The following is a 12,837-nucleotide window of genomic DNA, read 5'->3' on the forward strand; positions in this document are numbered from 1 at the left end:
GAGGAAGGGAGGAATGTAGGAAAGGGAATGAGGGAGTGAGGGAAGAAGGGGAGAGAGAGAGAGAGAGAGAGAGAGAGAGAGAGAGAGAGAGAGAGAACAAGAGAACAAACTGGAACTGGAAGAGGTTAATTTCATAGGAGAGGACAGGGATGGAAATAATTGTTGCAGGGAGTTAGGAGAGCCTCGAGCTTACGCTCTCTTTTCTCCACTTTTTCTTCTTTCTCCTCTGACTACATTTTCTGGCTCAACTTTTCCTATTTCTGACAACAAAATTTTTTAAAACAATATCATTCTTTCAGTTTGACTAAAGTGTCTCTGTCTGGGGAGGAGGAGGCAGATGGTGAGTAAGGTAGTTCTCAATACCAGGGATTGCTAACCTTACAATTTATTTTGATAAGACTTTCCTAGAAGTCTTGCTTGCTTTCTTTAACCAAAGAGCTCTGGGGGTTGGTGAACTGGTCTGTGGATTTGTATGGAATTTTGAAGGGCCCTAATCCAGGGAGGCCTCTATACTTCCCCCGTCCTACCATTGGTGGGCTGTTTTTAAAAAAAATATTTCTAATCAGAGTCTGCATTTCATAACTGCAGAGCTAGAGGCTCTGAGCCCTGGTAATATGTATCAGGATCCTTGGGTCCTGGGTAATGTGTGTTGTGGAGTTGATGAGGAAGAAACTGGCATGTTTCAGAGCTTCTCCCATCTGGAATTTCTGAACAAAGAGACTCTAGAGACTCTTAACTCAAAGACTGAGTCTCTACTCTGCACCAGTTGAACAAATATTCCCTCCCCCAAAATTACATAACTCATCTTGAAATAATTTGGGGGGGGATAGGTGAGTGACAGAGGAGCATGTGTGGGATGCTAATTCTTGAATTCTGCCAAAATGTCTTCCTTAGCTGATAGTACTAGAATTGTTGTTTGATTTGATTATTCCATTATTAAAGAAAAAATAATTTAACCTATTTATGGAGAAAAGAAAAAATAGAAATTAGACATTATAGAGAATAGTCAAGACAGACTCTGTTACAAGCCTAGGCTCCCTTTCTACCTCCTCTTGTCTAAGTATCAGAGTCATTAGAAGTAGAAATGAATTCCTGAATTCCTTCACTGACTCCAACAATAGAATTCTTAGCTTCTCTACCTTCTTTAAAAGAAAACCTTCACACATGTAGGTAAGAAAAATAGTTCTTGTAGTAATGCTAAATGATTTCTATCTCATCCTTCTGCATCCTTCTGCTATACATCCCTTGATGCCTACCAGACTCTGATTTGAACTATGCATAAGCATAGTCACTAATGAGAGTGACATTTGGTTTCTTTGGTGCCACAATTATTTCAAATACTTTAGTATTTCAATGGATCTGTGACAATATTAAAGCTAGTTTGAACAGTGATTAGATTACTGGGCCTGGAGTCAGGAAGAGCTGAGTTCAAATCCAGCCTTAGACATTACTAACTTTGGAACTGGGCAAACCACTTAATGTCTGTTTGCCTCAGTTTTCTCAACTGTAAATTGAGGATAATAATAGCACCTATCTCATAGGGATAATGTGAATATCAAATCACATTACAAAATCAAATAATTGTAAACTTGTATATAAATGTTATATATTATTATTATTCTTATTATCGTATTTTTTTCCATTGATTCAGATAGAAATTCATCCATACCTTCACATTCTGAGCATTTTTTCATGTTCTCTCATAGATACTACAAAGCTGTTCTATCCCACATGTTGGAGGTCTTCCTCTGGGTCTTTTAATATGTTATAGATTTTAGTTTAGAACTCAGAGAGTAGCCACCTGTCATCTCTTTTTTCTCTTATATCTTTAACCTATAAACCTTTTCTAATCTTACATTTTCTATTATTCCTTAATAAACATATTGTAGGTGAGTCATTTTGGATATATAATGCAACCTACTTTTACCCATCATGAGTCTTTCCAAAGCTCTTTGAATTTTCTGCAACTCCAATTCTTTTTTTCCCCCAAGGCAATGTAGTTAAATCACATAACTAGGTAAGCATTATGTGTCTGAGGCCACATTTAAACTCAGGTCCTCCTGACTTCAGGTCCTGTGCTCTATCCACTGCACTACCTAGCTGCCCCCATCCAATCCTGATTCTTTGAAAACTATGTTCCAATGCATCAAAATTACATTATTGGGGAGTGGCTAGGTGGCGCAGTGGACAGAGCACCGGCCCTGGAGTCAGGAGGACTCTGAGTTCAAATCCAACCTCAGACACTTAATAATTACCTAGCTGTGTGGTCTTGAGCAAGCCACTTAACCCCATTGCCTTGCAAAAAACTAAAAAAAACATTACATTATTGGGAGAATTTGGTTTTGAAGCCAGATTTTTCATAAGATGTTAACAATAAGGAGTTTATGCTCTCCTCTTAGCTCTCAAAATTATCTCTCTTGGAGGTTCATCCCCTCCCATGGATTCAATTATTGTTTCTATCTAGATAACTATCAAGGTTATATATACAGATATAATCTCTCTCCTTAATTCCAGTAGCATAATAATAGTTTCCTATGAGATAATTCCTCCTTAAGACCTCCCATAGGTCTCAAACTCATCATATCCAAGTTAAATCTTATATATCTACCCCAGTCCACTCTTCCAACTTTCTTCATTTCTTTTAGTGGATACCACTATCCTTCCAATTGCTTAGGTCCATAATCTTGGAGTCATCCTTTCTTCTTTACCCACTAGGTAACTTTCACAAAGTAGTATTTCCTTAAAAGATATAGAACAAATATACAGACATTTTCCCCAAGATCTTGAGGTCATAATCCCATAATATGATATCATTGTGTGTGTGTGTGTGTGTGTGTGTGTGTGTATGTGTGTGAGAGAGAGAATGAGATAAAGTTCACAATTTAGCTCAGTTTTGACATAACATTGGCTTCACTAAATTCACCTCCAAAGTTACTATTAATGTCAGGCCTGCTGCAATATCTCCCATATCCATTCCTTTTTCTCCATTCATACAACTTCAGACCCTCATCATTTCTTGTCCAAATTATCCTCAATCTCTGCCTCTTCTTCATTTCATCTTCCACAAGCTGTCAAATTGATGCTTTTAAAAAATATCTGATTACACCACTCTCCTTGAAAAAATTTTCAAGGCTCCCTACTGCCACTTGGATAAACCAAAAAATCCTCAGGCTAGAATTTGAAATTCTCCATAATCTAGCTCCCTCCTATCAGTAATTTTATTTTTATTAATTCCTTTCATTCAGTCTTTATTCTAGTTGAACAGTTCTGCTGACTAATCCTTATCTTCCATTATTTTGGACAACTAACTTCTCATGTCTATTCATGTACTTCCTCTTCCCAATATCTTACAATCCCCTGCTACCTTTTGTGTTTATTCTCCAGAATCTCCAAGAAATTATCAGTCTCTTGAAATTACTTCATATATATTTTGAATTTACTTATGCAAGAAGTATGCTCTGGCTCCATACCCTCAAGTCTAATCCTATTATATCTTCCCCTCTCAGGGTTTTTTTGGTGCCCTGAGGGAATTGGAGTGTCTCTCTATCTCTTTCTCTCTTTGTCACCAATTCAAGTCTCCATTGACTGCATTCCCTCAAATTTCAGGGGGTCAGCAACTATCACCTTAGTTCCACTTAGCCACTTAATAGCAGATAGCTTTTTTAAAGAAATATTTACTTCATGGGGAGGCTAGGTGGCATAGTGGATAAAGCACCAGCCTTGGACTCAGGAGTACCTGGGTTCAAATCTGGTCTCAGACACTTAATAATTACCTAGCTGTGTGGCCTTGGGCAAGCCACTTAACCCCATTTGCCTTGCAAAAACCTAAAAAAAAAAGAAATATTTACTTCAAAGATAAAGCAAGAACAAATATACAAACATTCCCTTCCCAGTAACCTGGGGTCAAAATCCACCCATACTATCTTGTTCTCTGGGTAAGTGCATTGGATTTAGATCACAATTTAGCTTAATTTCTACATAGCATTGATCCTACCAAATTCACTTTCAGAGCTGACATTGTTGTCAGGCATATCTCCATACTTGACCTGGATGCCTGAATTCACAGAGCACTGTGACTTGAGCCTCCAGCTGGACCAGATCAGAAACTCCACTCCCTGAATGTAGAATGGAAAAGAACCAATATAAAGGATAATATCCCAGGCCTATTTCTAAGTCTCATGTGAATGTGTGTGTTCAGGTTGGGGAAGAGGGAATTGAAAAGAGGAGGGGTGAGCAAATGCCTCTTCTCCTTACAGCATGGTTTTCTTATAGGAAGTCAGTGAAGGAATCACCTCAATCCCCCAGTTGTAAATGCAGTTAGAAAAAGAATAGAAAAGAAAGAAAGAAAGAAAGAAAGAAAGAAAGAAAGAAAGAAAGAAAGAAAGAAAGAAAGAAAGAAAGAAAGAAGACCATGGCAGATGCTAAGTTAGATCCTTTTGAAGAATCCATTGTTTCTCATTGTGTAGCCAATGGAAAAATGCTAACCCTAAGGAAATGTAAGGCAACTGGCACTAGTTGTAGAATGTTGACTCATGTTCCAATTCTTAGATTTCTCCCATAAACATTTCTCTAATTTCTTCCCTGTGGATAAGGAACTGATGGGGTATGCACATATGCCAGACCCCCATTGCACTTATTTGCACACAAATTACATAAGTTTAATAGAATAAACTCCAGGAAGTCAGAAACAGTTTCATTTTTGTCTTTCTATCATCATAGTTTAGCAGTATTGCACATATCAAGCAGTTACTAAAAGTTCATTGCATTAAATTAAACATATGTATATATATGTTTATTCAAAGGAAGCATAATATAGTAAAAAGAACACTGGGTTTTGGATCAGAGAATGTGGTATAATGAAAAGTACAATGGATTTGAAATGATAATACTTAATTTTGGGATCCTGACTCTTCTACCTACCATCTTTTTGATCATAGACAGAATTCTGAGTTTCTATTTCCTTTTATATCAAACAATGGCTAGTGAATATGCCTAGTGAATGAGGCTTGTAAGTCACTTTTATTTGTTTTCACTCTGTGCTCTCTTTCTCTTTTTTAAAGATTTTATTTATTTTTGAGTTTTACAATTTTTCCCCTAATCTTACTTCCCTCCCCCATCCCCCCACAGAAGGCAATTTGCCAGTCTTTGTTTCCATGGTATACATTGATCCAAACTGAATGTGATGAGAGAGAAATAATATCCTTAAGGAAGAAACATAAAGTATAAGAGATAGCAAGTTCAGACAATAAGATATCAGATTTTTTTTTCTAAATTTAAGGTAATAGTCCTTGGTCTTTGTTCAAACTCCACAGTTCTTTCTCTGGATACAGATGCTATTCTCCATTGCAGACAGCCCCAAATTGTCCCTGATTGTTGCACTGGTGGAATGAGTGAGTCCATCAAGGTTGATCATTGTCCCCATGTTGCTGTTAGGGTGTACATTGTTTTTCTGGTTCTGCTCATCTGCTCAGTATCAGTTCATGCAAATCCCTCCAGGGTTCCCTGAATTCCTGTCCCTCCTGGTTTCTAATAGAACAATAGTGTTCCATGACATACATATACCACAGTTTGCTAAGCCATTCCCCAATTGAAGGACATTTACTTGATTTCCACTTCTTTGCCACCACAAACAGGGCTGCAATGAATATTTTTGTACAAGTGATGTTTTTACTCTGTGCTCTCTTGCTTCTCTCTCTGGGCTTGACTTTACCTCCAGCCATTTCCCTTGGCTCCTTTTCTCTGGGAAGGTCTTTCCAGTCAAATCAAGGCTGGAGAGAATTGTGCAGATCTTGTTTTAATATCAGCACCCAGCCAAACAGCACCAATTGCTGCTGATGCCTCTACTTATCCCCCTGCCCTCCCTTCCCCCTTTTCCTTATTAATTCCCTCACCCTCTCTCTGTCTCCCTCTCCTTCCTCTTTTCCAGGAATTTCCCAATTACCTTCTTCTAGCTGCATTCAGAATGAAATACATAAATGCATTGTGCTTAATAGCATTTGACACAATTTTCTTGTCAAGACACAATATAAAATAATTTTTAAAGAAACTGAGTGATCTTCCTTTGACTGCAAGGAAGGAATCAGGTTCCTCACTTTTCCAAAGAGAGAGGAAAAAGTGAGTAGGAAAATTAAGGACCTCACATTGATTTCAGGAGTCCTAACTAATGAATATGCTCCATGTCTCTGGCATGCATCAATCTCACCATCTCTAGCCTTATGACTTTAGTGTTAAGGAACTTCTGGTGACTGCCCCTCATCTACCCTATTCTGTTTCTAAATCTCGAATTCAGAACATTATCTCTCTGCCACTGATATTTCGATTCTTCTTCTTCTTCAGCTTTTATGTATTTTAGCTTCTTCCACTAGCTTCCCCTCTGCACCCAGGGGCTATCTGGTTAATCAAAGATCTATCCCACATTTCCAAGATTAATGTAAAACTCCCCAGAGGATTAAGGATCAGAAATGCTTAGAAACCTCCATGACCAGTGGTCATTCATCTCCAGTGTCAGGATCTCCTGAGCAACATCTAAGAGTGTATGGCCCAAGTGGCAATGCCATGCCTTCCATTTCTTTATCCTGTGACCCCCAATTTAGAAATGAACAAATTGAGACCCAAAAGGATTAAATGATTTATCAAAAGTCATGTCATTTATAAGTTGAGGCTAGAACTAGACCTTTAGATCTTTTGTTCAGTCTTCTTTCCACAACCCTTGTGATTTCAAAACTATTAAAAGGAAATGAAGAAGGGAATTTGGTAAATCAAGCCAAATTTCCTAAATGCAGATACCAAGAACAAATCAAAAAGGGGAGTAAACTTAGTTAAAAGTTTCTTGATTATCTTGAAGGGAGTATGAATTTGTAAACAAGATGAAAAATAATTCAAATAATTTCAAGAGTGAATCAACAAGCATTTATTAAGGGCTTACCACAAACCAGATACAATGCTAAATTCTGGATATATAAAGAAAGATAAACAAACAAGTTCCAGCTCTCAAAGGAACCCAAGTCAAAAAGGAGAGAAACATGCAAACAATTATGTGCAAATATGAATATATGTCTACCTACATATATATATATATATATACACACACACTGTGTATACATATTAGGAGATTATCAGCAAAAGGAAGACACTAGCAATAAGGGGAATCAAGAAAGTCTTTTAGTAAAGGGAGGGACTTTCAATCAGCTCTTGAAAGAAACCCAGGAAAGCAATAGGTGATTATGAGGAGGGAGAGAATTCCAATCATGGCAGATTGTCAATGAAAATGCACAGAGTTGGGAGATGGAGTATCTTATTCAAGAAACAACAGGGAAAGCTGGTAACAGATTTATGATCCTTTATTGAGAGAAACTCAATAAGTTACATCCATAACCTTTGAGGTAGATGTCAAAGATCACAACCACATCTTGATCTTCCCTTAACTGACTTCCCACTGCCTCCAACCAAGGAAAAATTCCTGGGCTATACTCAGGTATATCCAGAAGGGCAATCTTGAAATCCAGATCCAGATTTGTCTGACCTTAGTAGGGCAGACAAATCAAATGATGAAAGCACTTAGGAAGAAAGAGAAGTTACATTTGAAGATTTGAAGCACTAAATTTAGAGTAGGAGATGGTTCACAGGAACAAGGTTAGAGGACAGAAGATCTCAAAAAGTATTCCTTAGGGCTTCAGTCTGCTTTATTGTTCAAGAAAGTACAGTGAAACTTAAAAGTGCAGACTTGAAAGGAATGTTTTCTCTGATAATGTGGGCAGAACAAGTTATTACTGACCATAATGGTTGTGAGAGTTTTGCTTTGGAAAAGTTAGTGACTAAATGCAAACTATCCAGTGTCAGCAAAGAAAGATTCATAGTTGCAAAATTTTTAACAGTATCATTTTTGAGAATTTAAAAGTTTTGCCAAATGCCTAGAGAATTAGAGAAGACATTTTTCAAAATGCCTAGAGAATTAGAGAAGATATTATAACCTATGAATGTAGACTATTGCTGCACAATAAAGAATTAAAAATATAAGGAATTTAGAGGAAAATGAGAAGATTTGTATTGAATGATGCAGAATGAAGACAGAATCATGGGAACAGTATGAACAATGACCATGACAATGTCACCATAGACAGCAAAACTTTGGTCAAGATAATGACCTCAGTTTTCCTTTCTGTAAATGTAACTTCTCATTTGATTATTTAAGATGTTGAGAGATGAATAGACCTGAAGATTTCCATAGTTCTTGGAGCTAGAAACTTTATAATAGATGAACTTGGGAGAACCAGAGTGGGGAACCTATCTGAGATTTTTTTACCACTACCTTCCTTAATCTGCCTTCCTTTCTATCAGTCTCCCTTTTTTTACTTTTCCCTTTCACTTCTTACATCTGACTTTCCCTTCTCCTTTCCTTCTATTTCCCTGTAACTCAAGATAAATTTCTTTTTTTAATTACTATTTTATTTGTTTTTCAATTATATACAATAGTAGTTTCTACTCATTTTCTGTAAGGTTTTGAATTTTACAATGTTTCCTCCACTTTCCCTTCCCTCCCCCATTCCCCCAACAGAGGGCAGTCTGGTAATCATTAACATTGTTTCCAAGCTATACATTGATTGAAATTGAATATTTTGGGAGAGAAATCATATCCTTGAGGAGAAAATAAAATATTAGAGATAGTAAAATTATGTAGTACATAAGACACCTTTTCTATAAAAAATATTGAAGGTAATAGACTTTGATCTTTGTTTAAACTCCACAATTTTTTCTCTGGATACAGAGGGTATTCTCCATGTCAGGTGCTCTAAAATTGTCCCTGATTATTTCATTGATGGAATGAGCAAGAACAATAAGATTGATCATTACCCCATGTTGCCATTAGGGTGTACAGTGTTCTAGTTCTGTTCATCTTGCTCATCATCAGTTCATGTAAATCTTTCCAGGCTTCTTTGTCAAGATAAACTTCTGAACCCAATTGGGAATGTGTGTTGTTTCCTCTTTAAGCCCAATCTATTGAGAGCAAGATTCATATAATGCTCACAATCTTCCTTTCCCCCCCTTTATTATAAAAGTTCTTTTTGTCTCTTCATGTGTTATGATTTAACCTTTTTCTGCCTCTCCTTTCTTCTCCCAGTATAATCCTTTTTTATATCTCAGTTGTTTTTATTAAAATAATCATGTTATTGGGGCGGCTAGGTGGCACAGTGGATAGAGCATTGGCCCTGGAGTCAGGAGTACCTATGTTCAAATCTGGCCTCAGTCACTTAATAATTACCTAGCTGTGTAGCCTTGGGCAAGCCACTTAACCCTATTGCCTTGCAACCCCCCCCCCCAAATCTAAAGAAATAAAATAATCATGTTATAATCAGTTTATACCTAGCCCTTTAGTCTAAATATACTCCTTTATATTGTCCTAATAGAAATAAATTTCTCAAGTTACAAATATTATCTTTCCATGAAAGGATATGTAAACAGTATAATCTTATTGACTGACATTTTTTCTTTCCATTTACCATTTTACGCATCTCTTAAGTTTTGTATTTGAAGATTTAAAGATTCACTTCTAGTCTTTTTATCAGGTAAGTTTGAAAGTTCTCTATTTTGTTGGATGCCCATTTTTTTTCCCCTAAAAGAATATGTTGAATGTTTCAGCGTAATTGATTGTTAGCTATAATCCAAACTCCTTTGCCCTCTGGGATATCACATTCCAAGACTTCCTCTCCTTTAATGTTGAAGTTGCTAAATCCTGCATAATCCTAACTATGGGTCCTTGGTATTTGAATTGTTTCTCTTTGACTGCCTACAATATTTTCTCCTTTAGCTAATTATTCTGAAATTTGGCTAAAATATTCCTCAGAGTTTTTATTTTGGGATCTCTTTCAGAAAATGATTGATGAATTCTTTCAAGAACTATTTTATCCTCTTGTACTAGGATATTAGCATTTTTCTTGAAAATTTTCTGAAAGATTAATATCCAATATTAATATCCAATAATATCCAATATCCAATAATATCCAATATCCAATATTAATATCCAAGCTATTTTTTTGTCATATCTCTCAGGTTGTCCAATTATTCTTAAATGATCTCTTCTGGATCTTTTTCAGGTCACTTTTCCCCCTATTTTTTCAGTCTTTTGATTTTATTTAATGGATTCTTGATGTATTATAGATTTTCACTTACCCAATTCTAAATTTTGAGAGTTTATTTTCTTCAGTTACCTTTTATATCTCCTTTTCCATTTGGCCAATGCTAATTTTTTTTTTGTTTTTTTTAGGTTTTTGCAAGGCAAATGGGGTTAAGTGGCTTGCCCAAGGCCACACAGTTAGGTAATTATTAAGTGTCTGAGACCGGATTTGAACCCAGGTACTCCTGACTCCAGGGCCGGTGCTTTATCCACTATGACACCTAGCCACCCCTAGCCAATGCTAATTTTAAAGGTTTTTATTTTCCTTTTCCAATTTTTCCATTGTTCTTTTGCATGATTTTCAATTTTTTAATTGATTTTTTCTTCTACATCTCTTATTTGGTCTTTAAAACTCTTTTTGAACTCTTTGAAGAAGATTTTTTGTTTGTGAGATCAATTCATAATCCCCTTTTGGGCTTCACATGTAGGCATTTTGTAGAGCTTTTGTAGAGCTTTCCTCTTCTGAGATGACAGTTTGATCTTCCTTGTCACCACAGTAGCTTTCTATGGTTAGTGATTTCCCCCGCCTCATTTTAAAAGTTGATCTCTGCTTCTGGGGCACAGGAGACACAGTTCCAAGATTTTTGTGCTGAGCACCAGGGTCTAGTCACTGGCTTTCCACACTGGGGTCTTGGTTTCTGGCAACTTGCTCTCTGCTTTAGGGCAGCCTCTTGAACCAGCATTTTGAAGCTCACAATATGCCTTCTGCACTGGGGCTGGGGTCCTTGCTGCTGGCCTGCTGTACTGCCAGATTGCCATGTTGGATCTGCACTGTGACTATGAGCCGTCTGCTGGCTTCCCCAATCCCAGCCTATACTGGGGTGTACTCCCTTTTACCCAAATGAAAAAGGCCTTTTCTGAAGTCCTTTCAATATATGTTGAGCTGAACAGTTTTTTACTGTATTTTTGTGGGTTCTGGTACTTTAAAGTCTGTTTAAAGGCCTCATGTGAAGTTGTTTCAGAGGGAAACCTGGGAGAAGTTCAGGGATTTTCCTAGCTTCTCACCACTATCTTGGCTTTGCTCAGAAAGTGTTGAAACTATTTAAGATTGAGAGAGCTGGGGAAGATGATATAGAAATTAAATGAAGGAAAAGATTAGAGCTATTATGAATAAAGATTAGAGCTTAATGTTGAGGAAAAATTGATCTTGAGCCCTGGTTTTTCATATCTCAAGGGTGTTTAAGTTATTTCAAAAGGTGTCACAATGTTCTTAAATATTTCCCAAAATATAAATTACATTTTAATTAATTTCTTGAAATCTTTTGATTTTACATCATTTATATTCTTTATCTTTTATCATTATATTCTTTTTTAAGATTTTTTTATTTTGAGTTTTACAATCTTTTCCCTAATCTTACTTCCCTCCCCACCCCCACAGAAGGCAATTTTCCAGTTTTTACATTGTTTCCATGATATACATTGATCCAAATTGAATGTGATGAGAGAGAAATCATATCCTTAAGGAAGAAACATAAAGTATAAGAGATAGCAAGTTCAGACAACAAGATATCAGGTTTCTTTTCCTAAGTTAAAGGTAATAGTCCTTGGTCTTTGTTCAAACTCCACAGTTCTTTCTCTGGATACAGATGGTATTCTCCATTGTAGACAACCCCCAAACTGTCCCTGATTGTTACACTGATGGAATGAGCAAGTCCTTCAAGGTTGATCATCACCCCCATGTTGCTGTTTAGGGTGTACAGTGATTTCTGGTTCTGCTCATCTCACTCAGCATCAGTTCATGAAAATCCCTCCAGGCTTCCCTGAATTCCTATCCCTCCTGGTTTCTAATAGAACAATAGTGTTCCATATCATTATAATTCTTCCCAGAGAGTTAACTCTGATGACAGTGTCTAAAAAAAGAATGGTTCTGAAAAACTGATCAATTCATCAGCCAGGGATGATGTTAAATTCAGTATTCTGCATCCATAGTCCTTCTATTTCTGCAAAGAAGGGATAGAGATATATTCTTACATCTTTTTTTTGAGAACAAGTTTGTATATCACATTTTATAGATTTCAATTTTGATTCTTTGTTGTCCTTTCTATTTATATTGTTGCGGTAATTATACTTTGTTGGCTCTGGTTATTTCCCTTTGCATGAGTTTATATATCTTTCCATATCTTTCTGTATTTATCATATTGTCCTTTATACCACAATATTATACATTTACATTCATATGCTACTATTTCTTTAGTTATTCTCCATTTGATTAACACCTACTTCATTTCACTTTCTTTGCTAATAAGAATGTGCTGCCATAAATACTTTTGTTATGATTGACCTCTCTGGGCTGTTTGATTCAGTGGTATTTCTGGGTTAAAGGGTATTGTTTTTTGATTTTTTTTATTAACATTATTTCAAAATTCCTTTTCAAAATAGCTGCATTTTTATCTGAATTGAAAAGAAAAATATTTATTTTTTCATGCAACACTCTTTGGAGAAAGGGATATAATAAAACTAGTCATCATTGCTACTTTCCAAAGGATGGGAAGAACTATACTAGGCAGGTAATTTATTAACCTAATCATGATTAGATAAATAACAACAGTAACAATAATAACTATATTTATTACATGATAGAAACTGTGCTTTACAAATATTATCTCATTTGATCCTGTTCAGGGTATTGAAACCCGAACCCCAAATGACTATTCGGAATCCTCTCA

Source organism: Macrotis lagotis, chromosome 1 (assembly GCF_037893015.1).
Source record: "Macrotis lagotis isolate mMagLag1 chromosome 1, bilby.v1.9.chrom.fasta, whole genome shotgun sequence".
Taxonomy (NCBI): Eukaryota; Metazoa; Chordata; class Mammalia; order Peramelemorphia; family Peramelidae; genus Macrotis; species Macrotis lagotis.